We start from the raw sequence: 15,428 nt of genomic DNA, 5'->3' as shown, positions 1-15,428 counted from the left end.
TTGAATTGACTACAGTACATACTAAAACCCCATACAGACAAACAAGTATTTTCAGTTTCAATACTCACATGTTTTCGAGGTCTTGACAGGTGGCACCATGTTGACAAGGGTTGGACGCACACTCATTGACGTCTTGTTCACACTGACGGCCATTGAACCCCATCTTACATTCACATCTGGGGAAAGAAAACAGTGTTGATATTTTGCTTAATAAACAAAAGATCTCAAGTCCTCAAATGCCTTTTAAACAGGAATGGTAAAAATCAATGGCTCCCTAATTACGTTAAATTCCACTTTTATTTCGTCTAATTGCCTAAACAGCATCTTCGTATTTAGCTTGATTAGCAAAACCTAAAACCTCAAATGTGTTATGTATGACAAGGGCAATTACAGTCTGGCAGATTTCCTTGAGGAGAGTGTTAACAATTTGACCCCATTTAAATCTGAAATGGTACATTATAAAATCCATTAAAACATATTTTGGGAAGTGAGCATGCGTGGAACAAATCTAGCAGCTCAAGGTAATCCATCAAAATTACTGTAAAATGGTGAAAAATGCACACAGCAATGAGGGTATAATTTTAGAGACTGCTCAAACGTCTTAGGTGTGGAAATGATTTTAATTACAATGTGCTTCGATAGCCCAAAAACACTTCTATTTTTAAAAGGTCAAAAATGAGTAGTAATAGACAAAATCCAATTCCATATATCCAATTCCAGTGACTTGGCAAAGCTCCAAGGTCACCTAGTGCTTATTGTACTAATAAAATAATAAAGGTGCACTGTGTCACATTTCCAGTGGAGGGTCTGCCACCTGCTTGTCTCTATGGAAATGTCTCTATGGAAATGGATTAAATCTATCTGTCAGGAGGAAAATAAGCAGGTTACAGACCTGTGCTACATTACAATTCAGATCTGTGGAGAATCATCCCTATTCACAGAAGGAATTATTGTATTTTTGAGCAACAGAAACACCCATAATGAATAAATGCTAGGGGGATATGTTTAATGTCATACTATTAAACACTCCAGGTAAAGCGATAACGTTGCTGGTGGCGCAGTCTCAACCAGAAAAGTTGCGCAATGACAATAAGTATTGTATTCTTTTTAATAATCGTCTAATAGTTGTTGTTTTGTTTTTTTTCCAAATTTGGCATTCTTATACCTTTCTATGCCATCAAAAGTGCTTACAGACAATATCTTTTCTTTACCTGTAACTGTTGACCCCATCGACACAGCGACCCTGGCTGTGGCATGGATTTGAGGCGCACTCATTGGTGTCGATTTCACACCAACTTCCTTCAAATCCTGCAAAGAAAGATGAGATGGTCATGGATCAACACACTTCGCTACTCCCTGCAAAACGTCAGGCCCAATGATAACAAAAGGCCCAGGTGAATGCCATTTTAATGGAACTAGTAGCCCCTGTAGCATATCTCATCTTCCCGCTCGAAGCCCTCACTGTTTTCCCTTTGAGACAGTGTAAGTCTAATAATACTTTAGTGGTGCAGACAGATTGGTGTGAGGGTTTGTGGTTTGGGCTTTGGGAGGTGGGGGTGGAGGGGGTACATGCACAGGTATTGGGAGACATCTAGTTAAGGTGGTATAAGGAGGGGGAGGGGTAATGCCCAAGAGGGGTCTTGGGCCAGTTCATTAGGGGGTTGAGGGCGGCGATGGCTAAGCAGATCAGTGTGAATGTTTTGCTGTATTCAGTGGAGAGCAGCAGCGATGGGGATGGAACACTGTAATGGCCTGTCTCTGGAGTCGTCCCCCTGATAACCACTGCTTATCTAAACCAGGGAGTGTTTACATTTTGTGTGCTGAGCGAGTTTTTGGATTTGTTTGAAAATAATTAGGATTTATTTCAATGAGCACATTAGGGCTGGGCAATATGGATCAAAAAATATATCTCGATATATTTTGCTATATCTCGATATACAATATATATCTCGATATCTGTACAGGAAAAAATAACCCCCTAAAACTGCTAAATTCCACAAGGTCCTTTTTTTTTTTAATTAAAGTGAAAGAGGTCGGCAGCTCATATAGGAAGATTACAAAAAACCCTAATTACATAAATAATAATTTAACTGTAAAATAAAAGAAATAATACATATTTCCTTCTTTTCATTCATAAATAAAACAACTCAACACAAGCTCATCTTTGCATTAACTCTGTTATCCAGACCATAACCATAACCATGAGCTCCTTTAGCAGAGGAAGCTCAGGATGTTCGTTATTTTAACAGATCCATGTTCCTATCCAGCAGTAAAGAGCTATGAGGTTTCCCACAATCCACTGCAGATCAAACCCAACGTTTCCAAACACTATTGTACAAGTGACACTGCAGCAGATTATGAATTAAAATCTTATGCATAAATAAACTTTACATGACTAAACTTTACAACATATAAAGCATAACGACTCTAGAGCCACATCAGCCCGTTTGAGATTATAATGTGTTTTTTTTTTTTTTTTTTTTTTGCAGTTTTGCGCAGACTTATTTACGTACTTAAAAAGCGCATGACTAATTTGCATAAACAGCGCACTCCACGTGCCGCTCATGCGGTTCAACTTCTTTTGGACTGAAGGACATGACTCAGTGGAATATGAGATGTGCTGCTGATGGTCTTGTCTGTAAATGGTAGAAAAGTTTAGTGGCGCTAGAAGCTTTTCACTGGCACCAACTTTCGGCATTCACAGCGATAGCGAGGAGTGAATGAGACACGAGCGAACAAAATCAGGGAAGCGGGGGCGCGCGGCGGCACGCACAGAGACAAACAACCAAAGCGGCGAAATCAGAATTGAATATAAGCATTATATCGATATATACGATATGTCAGAATTCATATATATTATATTATATATTTAAAATATCGAGATATCGCCCACCCCTAGAGCACATGTTAAAAGTGACTTGAAGGTGCACTAATGCAAGTTTTCTGGTTGGGGTCCTCCACCTGCTTGTCTTCAAGGAGGGCTTACTGTTTTGCCTGGAATGTTCCCCAGTATGGTATAAAATTGTATATGTATCTTATATTTATTCAAACATTGTGCTAAAAACATGCATTCCTACGATGCCCTTATTGCACACAGTGAATATTTCTAGAGAAATATTTTTTGTTTGATGTGGTTTGACTTCTTGTACTAATTTATTTACTTTTTATCAATCTGGACCTATAGCTGGCACAAAGAATAGACTTGCTTCTCTGATTGAGTATTCAGAACACTTGAGATTCTAATCGTGGTTGCATTCTTGTCATTGCTTTCTGCTATTGTCCTTGGGTTTCCACTGTAAAAGCACACCTTGAGTGATGTAAGCTTTATGCTGAATGTCCTTTTTGGCACAATACCATCATTTATACAATCTTGGGACAGGCACAAGATGGAATCTGGCTTGTAACTCCAGACACTATCATTACATATTCAACTAATGTATTGGTCAGGTTCTTCATTATGTTAATACTTTCACGAAATACAAAATTTGTATAATTATGTCTTATTTGACACCAGTCTCTTGCTCTTTTTGCTATTTATTTTGAAAGTATCATCATCATTTATAGTGTTGGTCTTTGTTATTATAATATATTGTGATGCGTGAACTAAATATGTTCCCTTTTCAGTCAGTAAAGTCTAAGTCCATTTTTATTGCTTAAACATCAATCTTTTGGGTCTTTTCTGTGATTATAGGTAAAGTGACATACCACCAAAGTTGTGTAGTTGGGTGTGTTTTGGGATGAGTGAGAGAAAGGGAATCCTCAGGACCACCGAGCACTGAGCATGTGGTGAATTATGGGACAGCGCAGGTTTCCCCAGCCAGCCTGTCACTCAAAGCAATGGTAGAGCACCTCAGGGACTATTCCGAATGTCACCGCAACCTAATGCATCTTGTGGCACTAAGCAGTGACTGGAGGCTGTTCCCTGACAGAGTACAGAGGGATACCCCAGGCAGATGTAGTCCCTCCATCATTGGCTCCAGCTGCAGCTTGTGATCACAGCCCCTGCCAGTTAACGTCTCCATGGAAAAGAAATTGTAGGTAATCCCTGGTGGATGCACAGCTAACTTTGATAGACGTTTCAATTGAAAGATGACTGATGTCTTCATTTTAAGAGTGAGAATTTAGTTTGGACCACGACATTTGTGTCTATAGTCTTCTTATCAGAGAGGCTGTCATGCAGATGGGCCCGCTGCTCAAAGAGAAGCCTCATGTTATATTACGGTCCTGGTGTGGTATAGATAATGGGCTTTGTCTGCGCTGTCACACCTCAAACCAGCCTCAGTTAGATCTCTGCATTATATTTATGACACAATGTGAACTGCTAACTGCACTGTTCTCTGAGCTGACACTAGCTTGAAGGATCCTATGGGAAATAAAATCAGTGACATTTTTTTAATATACTGTCTATGAATAAATGTGTTTTTGTTTCCACAGAAAAAGAGGGTTTTTCAGTAAGACAAATATACAGTACGTGACATATTCAAATTTATGCTCCTCATGCTTGTCTATACTGGATGAATAAATGACGTCAGCAGTTGAGGTAAAGCCATTATAATAATCGTACTGGCTACAACAGCCCAAACAAGGATATTGGTGTAAGTGGGTTAAAGACACAATTCTTATGAGAAAACTTCACTGAAGACGTTAACTGCTCCACACCTAAGCCACCCCTCAGCTTTGCTAATAAAATACTATTTAAACTTTTCATTCTGTGCAGCTGTTGTAGCAAGGACTATTTTTATACCTTCAGTATAAATGGTGGCTTAGACCTCTTTCTGAAATAATTTGAGCAGATTATATGATGTTCCTGTTTTTACTAAATACTATGAGACTGAATGTGCCCTAGATCTGTGTACTGTCATCAGCGCATACTAACTCATTCATACAGAAAATGGAAAAAAGACATGTGCAGCAACTTGAGCACAGGTGTTTAGTGGTGGAGGTCTTTACAAGACACCTGCAAGTGATTTTCTAAATACTGGAAATACAATCATTGTATACAATTATCGTGCACCATTTCATCATTGAGACCTCATAACCATGTTATTGCTATAGCACTAGTTATAATAAACAACATTTGCATAATGAATGGCATTTTTAATCCATGCAGCATAAAAAGTGGAGAGCTAGCCGCATCTATACAGTGCTATTATAATCAAGACTGCAATTTCAGACCACTTATCCCATTTTATTTTTCCAATTGTCAAGTGGCAACACAGACTTTCCTCTCAATAGGGATAACTCTGACTCATTTTCTATCTAATAAAACAGCACAACATTGTGCTAATGTGATTGTCTGAAATAAAATCCCTAACCTGTTTTTTTGACTCATGCTCAATTGTATCTACAATCTACTCATAGTTGCCTCAGAAATGAAAAAAAGGTTACTAAATAGATGCTGAAGCATCTTAATCTAAAAACCTTAGTTAACATGGAACTGCCTGTATAACTGATGGGCTACACCAACACATTAAATTAAAAAATATCTCAGTGTATAAAAATTCACATTCACTCTGCCCTGTACTGGCCAGCTGAAGAAATCAGAATAAATGAGCCGAGTGCCTTAAGTGCCTGTTGCTGCTGTAGGTTGCCATTGGCGTTTGCCTCCCTCACAGTGACACATGTAGAGCACTTTGGTGGCTGTGCACAGTGAGTTTGCCTCCCAGGCTACACACAGGGCGCCCTCAGCCATTTGATTGGTGGAGCTTGATGCGCCTCAATGTTGCCTGGCAGCTCTGCCATCAGCAGGCACTAAACAGGGCAGAAGAAAACACATAACATAAATGAAAAAAACATATTCCTTGCCTTCTGTTAAATTCAAAGGGCAAACTATATCATGGACATTACTACTTACCCATATGGTCTTGGTATCCATATCTACCACACGTTTTCTTACATGTTCTTATTTGTAGTCTTTGAAAAGAACATTTAAAAAAAAATGAAACGTGGCACTAAAAATATAAGAATCTTTGTTAAACCCTGACATCTGTAAAGGTAAGGATGCAACTTTATTCAGTCATATAAGTGAACTTGAACTGTGAAGACCAGAAGACAGGCTGGCCCATATCATTTTGCTCAAGATATATTGTAATTTGCTTCAGTAGCAATATTAAATCTGGAAAATGGCGATATAATTCACTTCTCAAACACCAAGAAATGTAATGACATGGTTTGTGTCTAGAGAGCCTAAAACGCATGAAGACTTAAAGTAAAACAATAAATATGCTCTAGATATCCTTAAACAAGTTAGTACATACCATTAACCAATTTGTCCAGCGGCAATTGCATTGCAAATTTTCTCTTTTGTATGAGAAAATGTTGGGTCATATTGCCCTGCCCTATTCTGAAGTAAATGCTATTTAGAATATATTTATTCATTAATTCAAAATAATACAATCCCTTTAGACAACTGTCCCCATGTGTCTGGGACAATACTGTGATTACTTGCTGTTCCCAGTCCGCAAAAGAAATAATTTCTCTCTGGAGTCTGTTACAGGCAAACAATCAAATAGAACTCACAACAGAAAAGATACCTTAGTAGATAAGTAAGACTAGACATCTTTAGTGCACTGCTTTGATAAACAATAGCTGATAGCACTGTCCTTGGAGTGGACTGCTCCCCCTTCAGTATTTTGACCTGCAGCAGTGAAAACAGGGGTTAAACGTTATAATGACTGGAGAGGTGTATAAAAGCTATACCTCTGAAACCACTGTGCTCACCGATGCTTTTCCTCCTTGTGAATGCAGTGCCTGTTCAGGCCTCAAAACAAAGGTCTCAAAGCAAAAAGTGGAGAATAAAAATGCCCTTTTGCCCTCAGCGATGGAATATCAGTAGCGTGCCAGGACCTCCGCTCACAGAGGGGCCTGCGTTTTATGCCGAGACCTGCTACACCTGCTACATTTCAATATTTCAGTCCTTCACCGACCGCCATCACATTTATAGAATATTACCTAATACTGCTCCTACAAATGTCACAGTGGATTACATGCAGGGGAATGTGCTTAACATGCAGCAAGGCAGAGGCCTTCCAAGTTATGTGCCGTTACCTCATGAGGAAATCTGATTATTCACCTCAGTAAAATAGTCTTTTTTACCTTAGCGTGGCCTTCATCCTATGGCAGAATGCACTGTATGTATTTATAGGAGACCACAGAGCAGTGTTGCTAATATAAATGAATATGAATAATTAAATACATAAATAATATCACTTTGTTGCATTGTTTTTAAATTAAGATTAATACAGAGGCTTGTGTCAGGAACAGCATTCAGTCTGAAGTTTTATAATTTTGCAACTACAACTTCAGAAGATATAATTTTATGTTAAAGCAAAAGGCTTGAAGAGTCGATGCTGTAATGACTTGTCATTTTGCTTCTTAAATATTATAAGTTGTTGCATTCAGGGCTGCTAATTAGTATTTACCCACTATAATTTGCCATACCATAAATTATCATCTTTCATATCTATAATTGAGAATTATTACTTGGATGATCTCACTGGGATATGCTTCAAACATATCTTTTAAGGCTTATAGTTTCTGTGTGCTTCTTCAAAGATGATATGAAGTGTGTGTCAGTGCACTGGTTGGCACAGCCTCCTGGCTGCTCATTAACCAACTGTTTGGTCGGACAGAGTCTCAATCTTGTGGAAGGTGAAGGCTAGTGTAGCATGGCATGCAAATATGAGAAGGTTTGTACTCCATCTGTCCAGGAACACCTCTGGGGATATTCTGGGCCATGGGACCAAATGGTTTTGCATGTGAAGAGACCGCACAATGCCTGAGAATTAATTCACCCATGGCATACGAATCATAATTCCTCAGCTCATACAGGGTACTTGAGGCAAACTATATGTCATTTTTAAATGGCTCTATTTAAATCATGGGAATGTGCCAATGGTTCTTCATAGTCACACTGAAAAATATTATAATGCCACCAGCTTTTTATACACAATAGTTCTTCTATTCTCTATAATTAGCTAAAGATGCTGACTCCACTTCTGGGTAAATGATGGTATTGTATCATGAAGGGCATCTGGTATAAAGTTCAGCTGCAAGCATCACCAGACAGGACTTGTCCCTTTGTAGAAGTCACCTGTCTCTGGTAGTGTTCTCTTCCATTTTTAAGGATATTTTTAGTATTATTGATATTTAATGTTATTTGTACCTTGCTTAAAAAAGCAATTTAGCTAGCTGGATATTGCACTGTGTGTCTACTGGATGTGGATTTTACTTCCAGCTGAACTAGTGAAATTATTCCACTCAATATTGTATTATGGAACCTTTATAAAGCCTTTGTTAGAAAATTCTAAACTTTAGAAAATAGGGTTAAACAACAGTTAACATTGGCCAAACTACACTCCAAGGACACTGTAGCATATGGGCCGTGAATCTAGTGTACCCTCCCCTGTAAACTGCGCTGAACGATGCAGTGCGTGTTTGTTTCATCTGTTGTGGTTGTCGGCCAGTGACCCTCACCCCAACCTTTACTCTAGCTCTCCTGTTTCCAGGCTGCTCCTCTATCAGCTCTGGCACTCCCCGCTGTGGTGCACTCATTAAGGGGAAAGTGGAACATCTGTGCTGGTCAAGGGAAGATGACTTAGGCCTCCTGGACAGAGTCTCAGCGGAGAACAAAAACTCCCCCCAAGAGCTACAGTAATCAGGTGGACTGTGGAAATGCCTTTACATTTTTACTTTCAGAGCATTCTTTCAACCTGGTTTCGCTCTGGCCCGCAGGTCTCACTCTGTACCTTTGTAGACAAAACGCACTTCCATTGTGACTGTGTTTTACAAATCCCCTTAAAACTGCTCCCACCAGGCACCTGCTAATGGCTCCTTTTTAGCTCCTATTGAACTAATACTAAAGTTGCTACATCACCCTTTTTGTGAGAGTGACACAGTGAAGTGTCCAGGGCAAACCAAGAGTGCATACTGTGCATAACAATGCTTTGAATACAGCAGCGCTAATGTATTCTCTATTTTAATGCTTTTCTTTTTGAATAGATGCAGACAAGGGCATTTCTTCTTTTCAAGGTAAATTATATTTTATAGTAAGAAATAATAAAGATAAATGTTTCATTTATATTATATTTATTCATATTAAAGAGCAATTTTGCTTTTGCATACACATAAAAATACTACAGTATGTTTTATGATCAATGATCAGTGTTGGGCAAGTTACTTCAAAATTGTAATGTGGTATTTCTTACTTGTTACTGTCATTTCAAGTTTTTACAATATTACTATATGTAAAATGCAAGGCATTACACTACTATTGCATTTCTTTTCAGTTACTCTCAACAAAATAACTGGAAATATGGATTTGGCAAACTAAATGTAGCTCAGGACACTCAATTAGCTCATCACACATCCAGTGGAAGGTGATGTTGTATCTGACTGAGCTAAACAGGAAGTAGAGCTACTTTGGCTAATCTGCATCCATGTGCTGTCAATGTAAACAGACAGTGGAACTACTGTTGCCTTTTTACTTTTAAAGAATGCCTCAAACTGGATTAATAGCGCTGTTTCGTGGACTGGGTGTCATTATTTGCTGAGGACACAATTTTATAATGTTTGGTGGTCATGATCTGACAGGCCCACTCAGTGTCACACTGACACTACACACACGAGGAGCGCAGTGGCTTCAAAACTGCACACAAAGACAGGTCATGCCTCCCAAACTCAGGGAGAAGAAAATTGTAGCCTAAATCGGGTAAATTCTCCTAGTGTGTGGCAGCCTTTAATAATACATCGTACAACATTGTGTAATACAATGACTTTATGTATCTGTTCTGATCTGATTGGACGTTTCCCCGCTGCTGATCTCACAGTGATTTTAGAGAATTTGTATGAAGAAAAACAAAAAACCCACCACTTAATTCCAGGTTAAAAAGGCATTGAAATGTGCATTACTGACATTTGTATCAGGTCAAATATCATTTTTTTTGTAATTCCTTACATTACTGCTTTACACTAAAAAGCAATGCATTACAGTAATTCTTTACTTTTGTAAGGTATTACTCCCAACACTGATGATTACCCTTCTATAAACAAAAATGTCAACCATAAGAATTATTTTTACTATGAGATTACTATATTGCAAGCATTTTGTAAACCAAAGTTCCCACATGAATTAAAAGCTATCTGCAGAACACATTATGTGACTACAAGTGGATAAACTGTTACTGCCTGCTTTATCAGCAGCTAAAGCTTTGTGTCTGCCCCAGGCTTCAGTGATGTGCAGCTGCCACAGTACCACAGCCCATGGAAAGTCTCTACCTGAGAGTAGAGCAGAGGGATATTATAATGTTTACATATTTAAACTTCCATAATAATAATGTTTTTTTTTCAATATTATAGTAAAGAATTCATGCCTCCTCCCATACACAACAACATGTCTGAGGAGTTAATTGCTGCTGATTCTATAACAAGTTAACCTTGATAATGTTTACCATGAGGTGTCTGTCCTCTGTGAGTGGGATGAGATTTGCTTATGGCAGTAAATCTGGCAGACACAAGCAGACAAATTCTAATTTAATTAGGTCTGGGAATAACATGAGGCCTACACAATTTCCTTGACAAATAACCTACACTATATGGTAAATAACAAGTCTGAAAAATGGTTGCACTGGGATCAAGTCAGGGGTTGTATAACAGCTTTGTGTTTGTTGCGTAGTAGCTCTGTAGGATGGATTTATGGTGAATAATAATAGTGTGAGTCACAATGCTTGTGTGAAGTGAAAACGACCAAGCCCACGCAAAGCTCTTGGTGTAATGTATGCAGCCAGCACCTAATTTCCTATTCCTCTCCAAGGAAGCCTTCTGAAACCAACCCAGTCGCTCTATTTATATCTGGTAACATCTTTTCATCTCTGCACTGATAAAACCATTGGGTGCAACTGGCACCTATACAGTCTTAAGCCCCTCACTTATGCACTTAACACAGGCACAATGATTCAGAATGTTCTAATCTAAATACATGTTCATAAGATACTCATTCATGCAATCAGTGTGCAAGAACATGGACAGATTACATCATTAAATACCGGCTCTTATAAAAGGCATCAGGATCTTCAGCTCTGATTTGTCCCTCTATGACATTGGCATGAAACAAGTAGTTTAACAATGCAGTGTTAATGGACGGGCATCAAGTCTGAAAGCCAAGTCAACCACACAACATATAAATGAATCTGATATAAACAACAGCATTATGCAAAAACTACCATATTTAATCAAGAGTTACTTTGATGACAGACCCAATGTATTCAGTTCTGATAAATGAGTTGCTGATTTTCATCTTGGCCTTGGCCTAGTTTTGCAATGAATATTATCTATAAATAACGGGCAAATACAAAGGAAATTTGCTCTTCCACAGATGTAGTTAGCACAATTAGAAGCTACAGATGAAACAGGATTATTACAGTGTGCCTTTCCCAATTTGCACATTCAGTGGCACATTAAAATACAACTTTTTATCAACAGTGAATTTTACCCCACATTTTCCACAACTGCAGCGATATCAACCAATCGCATACATCAGGCTTATTTAGTCTTGAACATAATCATCTCCAGATGGCAGTGTCAGAGATTTAAGGTGCCATTTGTTTGTGAAAATCTGTTTTTAAGCACTTGTCATGCTGATTTGTTGTAGCATGATATTGTAGAAAAATACTTGAATATTGTTCCGCGGTATGGGAAAAATTTACCAATCATCTGAAAAATTCTACATTTTAGCGACACTTTGTATTAAAACTTTAACTTATTTTGCAAACCAATAGGAAATGTCTGTAGATAAAACTGAGAAAGACAAATATAGAACTATGTTTTACACCTGAAAAAGAACACTGTTTTGGAGTTTGTTCAAGAGTTCAACTAAGGCGTGAAATACCTGTCCTAGGGAGAATGATTTCAGTTAAAGACATTTTTTTGTTTTAATTCATTGATTATTTTAACCGTGAGAACAGTAATATCATACTTTCATCTTATACCGATAACATTTATCATCACCCTCAAAGCAACTAATATACGACAACAAAATATTTTTAGGAAACTCTATGCCGAGATAAGAAGATATTGTATTTCAAATCCCAAACTCATTCAAATAACAGTATGGTGCAGGTTAAGTCATGTCATAGAAGCGTACTGTGTGTGCAGAGCAGTAGTGAAGGTGCGCTCACTCACCAGCTGGGCACATGCACGTGGCTGTTCCATCGGAGCGTGACAGGCAGGTGGAGTGGTGCTGGCAGGGGTCGTGCAGGGGGTGGCAGGGGTCGTAGGGCTCGCTGCACACGGTTCCTCTGTAGAAGGGGGGACAGGTGCAGTGGAACTCTCCAGGTACATCTGACTCCTGACACCGCGCTCCGTTCAGACAGGGAGCCGACTCGCACTCATTCACATTCACTGCACAGTCCGCACCTGTCCACCCGGGCCCGCACGTACACCTCACATAGGCAACAGAACAGAGGTCTGCATTCAAATCAATCCATGATAAACACATTTTCTATGAATATTTTTTACAAGATTATGTATCACTGGTTCAAAGAGATCAAACGCCAATTTTGAACAATCAGTGCTTAAAGGTTTTTTTCTTGTTTGCATTCACCGGAGAAGCAAATAGCATTAAAAAACAGGACACACTGGTGCTATAGATGGTTACTGGTGCAGCTCTGCAAAGCATATTTGTACAACAATAATAAGGCTGAAAAGTTCAACCTGAGGTACAAAAGCACATATTTCATTTGTGTGCTACATTACATTTTAGTATTCCATTATGCAGTTCACCTCTTCTTATTGTAAGTCCGGCATGTATCGTTGTTTAGAGTATTATCTGTTATCTGTAGATTATCCATCACATTAAAATTGATATTATCTACTGCACTGAAAAAAATAATTATAGATATTCTCAGTCATTCATATGTTCTGGTAGTTCCATCCAAATTTGAAAAAAAAAACAAAAACACAAAAAAACACCAAGATGAAAACATCCAACATAAACCCCACTTATCATATCCAAATATTGCTAGGCACTTTTCTATACCTTGACAACAAACATTACATTTTAGCCATTTCTAGCATTTTAGGCAATTCTGTGAAACCGCCGTTTACACAATTTGCTTTGATGGAGTAAGCCATTACGTTGCCTTGCATACAAATCCAGAGTGTTTGCGGTGCCCTGGTCCCCTCCTGCTTCTTACCAGCAGACAGTGCAGGGGATTTCACAGGTTAATTGCACCAGTGGCCAGAGCAGCCTTTAATTCTGGACAGCTGAATGTAGGACACAGGAGGTTAGAGCACTGAGTGGGATTAAATGGAAATGTATGCCTTGTAAGAGACAGACCAGGAGAGCCAATTGTACTGGGAATCCTTGTGTGAGAGAGAGGGGGTATATGTGAAGTGTGCGCTCTTAAGGCAGCTGAATATTCCACTTGGTGGCAGTGAGCACCCGACCACTGCTAACCACTCCACCGCACAGCCCCCCCAATCTCCATCTTTTCCCCCATTTTTCCACCTGAAGCAGTTTTACGTGTCCCCAGTGAGAGGGGCATTAGCTGCAGCAGATAGCGGCTACACCGATGAGGCGCAGATCCCCGGAAACCTTTTCATGCTGTGAGCCATTGATTGACTCATTTGTTTTACCTGCCATCTGCAATTCATTATCTCCACTGCCACTGAAAGGACATTTTGCTACGTATCAAGCAAGACCCACACTACTGTCCATAGAAACAGGCTACAGAATATGAGAAAAGCATGTGCATTAACTATGTAGAACTACGACATTGTGATAAGCCTGTTTTTTTATGATTTTATCGTATATTTTATAGTAACAGCAACAAATAATGGAGTTTAAATTGTTATTTTTAAAACTAAAGTATTCATTTGGTAGGCTGTTTTTTGCTAGCCTGATTCATCCTCACAGACCTCGCAGCAGTAGAAATTGTTCGCTTGACTGTAGGCGGGTACTTTTTTTTTTAACCAATCACTTCTGTTTGGTTGTGACGTATGTTATGCGCCGCTAACAGGGCTAACTGGTATATTAAGCTTTTCCCAAATCCCATAGGAAGAAGGGCAATAACGTCTTTTACCCTGAAAAAATTCACCAAACATTTTCTTTGTTCCGGCTTTAAATCCTTGATCTCGGGAATCATTACCAACACAGAATAGATGGCTCTTCGCTGATTGGCTGATGTTCGGACTTGCACTTCCAGGGTTCTTGCAAACCATCTAGTGTATTTTGATTCCTGACCTAATTGCTGGAGAGAAATGAAATTGAGTGGAGGCACTAGGTGGTGGCAGCCTGGCTAGTTTTCAACTGTTTTGTTTTAACTGTCACTTATGTGGTTAATCAGTAAACATTATTATTCAGGTTGCAATACATTCATAAGAAAAAAAAAATCTTAAGAATTTTAGACACAAAGGTTAATTTCCCTTCAAATGAAACCTCAAGTTTTTTTTTTTTTTTTTTTTTTTTTTATCTGGATGTCACATTAACTTTACTTTATTATTCAACATGTTTGATTTCATAAAGCTATCACATACCACAGGCAGAAGTACTGTCATAGCCAATCCAAATGAGAGAAAATTGTTTCACTGTTGTTTGGTCATGGCAACATTCATTTTGAAGATTTTTTCTCATTTATCGTAACACAAACATTTTTGCAGTTCTTGTTGTGCACTAGTTTTCTCCAACATACCAATGAGGCTACATATATAAAATTTACCTGTCAATAACTAACAACATACTACTTTATAAATGGATGATAATGAATATAAATTGTTGAATAATATGTTGTATTTTTCCTCCCTGCTATATATCGAGTGTGTGATCCCCCAGAAACAAACGTACTTGTATCCATTGTGAAGATCCATGCAGGTGCCGTTGTTTTTGCATGGCTGAGATAAACATTCATCAGTTTCTTGTTGGCAGTACTTCCCTTCCCAGCCGGAGTGGCAAACACACTCATAAGTCTGTGAATACAAAAAACAGGACGATCAGGTTAACAGTGAAATAAAGTGGCACCTTACACCTGCACTTGTCTCAGTGTCGTAAAATAACTGTTTACAGCTCTAATGGGGCTATGGCGGTAATTAAGCGTCAGTGTTAATTAAGCAGTAATACAGTCTGGAGAGGGATAAGGCTGTATTATTTATGACCTTTTAGATTTACTGCACAGATACTGCACAGCTTACAAACTTGTTATTTTGAAAAACATTTAGCCTCCTACTCATACAAGTGTTAATGTTCAAGTGTTAATGCCCACAGTAGCTTTTCAGCCATCGCCATGCAGATGCTTTTCTACCAACGCCTACACTGTATGTAAAAAGAATGTTCAATCTGAGGAAAACTACTAAAAATACTAAATATACTTAAATCTTAAACTTGAACTGTGAACTGAATTGCCCTTTAAGATTAATACAGTTTATTGATTGAATAA

General features: G+C 38.6%; 1 protein-coding gene across 1 annotated transcript in view; it reads right to left on the bottom strand.

Moving 5' to 3' along the window:
* Positions 1-14,788, bottom strand: part of dst (dystonin) — a 317,525-nt gene extending 302,737 nt beyond the window's left edge. Inside the window, 1 exon segment of the mRNA XM_055163095.1 lies at positions 14,783-14,788. The gene's annotated coding sequence lies outside the window, so the exon portion shown is untranslated.
* Positions 14,789-15,428: the final 640 nt, after the last annotated feature.

Source organism: Boleophthalmus pectinirostris, unplaced genomic scaffold (assembly GCF_026225935.1).
Source record: "Boleophthalmus pectinirostris isolate CB_2022bp ecotype Guang Dong unplaced genomic scaffold, ASM2622593v1 HiC_scaffold_5, whole genome shotgun sequence".
Lineage (NCBI taxonomy): Eukaryota > Metazoa > Chordata > Actinopteri > Gobiiformes > Gobiidae > Boleophthalmus > Boleophthalmus pectinirostris.
The sequence above is the reverse complement of the archived record's forward strand: the minus strand, read 5'-3'. Positions and strand labels throughout refer to the sequence as shown.